The sequence below is a fragment of the Aplysia californica genome, unplaced genomic scaffold (assembly GCF_000002075.1).
Source record: "Aplysia californica isolate F4 #8 unplaced genomic scaffold, AplCal3.0 scaffold00038, whole genome shotgun sequence".
Lineage (NCBI taxonomy): Eukaryota > Metazoa > Mollusca > Gastropoda > Aplysiida > Aplysiidae > Aplysia > Aplysia californica.
Genome location: NW_004797308.1, coordinates 955473 through 956848, shown reverse-complemented (window position 1 = coordinate 956848; position 1376 = coordinate 955473). Strand labels below are relative to the sequence as shown.

The following is a 1376-nucleotide window of genomic DNA, read 5'->3' as shown; positions in this document are numbered from 1 at the left end:
AGATTTGCCGGCCAGCCTCCTCGCCGCGATGCAAATATGTGGGCCCGCCAGAATATCGGAATTGGCTTTTTGTGGAAACGCCGTGGAAGCTCCGAGCTGCTGTACACTGTGTGGTTTTCTGCCTGTTGGCTGCTGCTTGTTGTAGATTGTTGGGTAGCCCCTGGCACTTGGCGCTTCTATTGCTGTGGTGACGTCGGAAGACACGTGTAGATATCAGGATATGTGTGATAGCTCGATGGGAGTACTTCTGTAAGAGCCCTTTGATTACGTTCCTCTTGTATGATGTGCCGTCGATTAAGGAACACTTGTACACTACATGAATATTATTAACTACCCAGTTTCCTTTTGTTCTATTGAAGTGTCTTTGTTGAAGGTAAAGGGCATTGGGGATAGTTCCTTCTCTTTTAAAGTGGTATCCTTTTCTGAGTATTGAAGTGTTTTTGTTAGCTGTTTTCTTTGCTGTTAAAGGTCAGTATTTTGAGGTGGGTTTAGGATATGTGTAGCCCCCAGCGCAGGACCTCATTCTGTTACCTTTCTTCGGGACACGGCCAATGTGTAGTTGGCTGGAGCCTTGTACTAACTTGTCATTGGTATTTTTTTTAAAAGAAGAAAAATGTCGCTTCATCGCTTGTGTTGTTGCCAGTATATTTTATGGTTTGTTCAAGTGTCCTGTGAATATCAGTCCTTTTCTTTCCCTCTGTTTTTTCTGTCTGTCGTAATTTTTTTCAGCACTAAAGTTCCATTACTGTGTCGATGCGTTTTTGTTTACTCAAACACACCAAACAAACCAGTGAGTCTTTATTTGTTGTTGCTGTTCACTTGGAAACAACGTGGAGTTGCTTCGTTTAAGACGAACTTTTTGTGGCTTGTAGCCTTAACGAGTGTTCAAGAGCCTGTGATATCCAATGGGTCTTTTCTTGTTGATGTGTTGGAAAAAATGTTGAGTTGTTTCGGTAACCACGAACTCTTTTGTAGCAAGTTGTCTATACGGATTGATCAAGTGCTCTGTGAATTCCAGTGACTCTTTTATCTTTGTCGCTGTCGTTGTTGTTGAGTTGGAAACGACGGCGAGTTGCTTCTGTAACAACGATTTTTTTGGGGCTGGTTTATGTCTGTTGGTCGTGGTGATGTTGTTCACGACTTTGTGGTTCATTTTCCTGCTTCGGCGGCAGCCAATGAAGCCCGACCTCGTGTCTTAAGCCTCGTCACATCAGTTGTTGCAACCGATCTTCTGAAGGCGGTGCTTGTATTGAGGGTCTTATTAGAGATACTTGATTCTGTTTGTCATGTTTACAGAGCTACTATTTGGAAAAGCGAAAGTGTCGGATGTTGCACTGTTTTCCTTACTTTTTATCTTTATCTTTGAATATGGTATC

The 1376-nt window shown here is 42.7% G+C and overlaps 1 protein-coding gene across 7 annotated transcripts in view; it reads left to right on the top strand.

Moving 5' to 3' along the window:
- The window catches only part of LOC101856715 (alpha-protein kinase 1-like), a 17598-nt gene that overhangs the window by 5439 nt on the left and 10783 nt on the right, over nt 1–1376 (top strand). For 2 of the 7 annotated variants that reach the window (XM_035973969.1, XM_005091956.3), the window contains exon 1: nt 22–249. The exons of 4 other annotated variants lie outside the window; for them this stretch is intronic. The gene's annotated coding sequence lies outside the window, so the exon portion shown is untranslated. Of the gene's footprint in view, nt 1–21; nt 374–1376 lie in introns of those variants that run through there. One more of the 7 variants, XM_035973965.1, reaches the window with a different exon arrangement.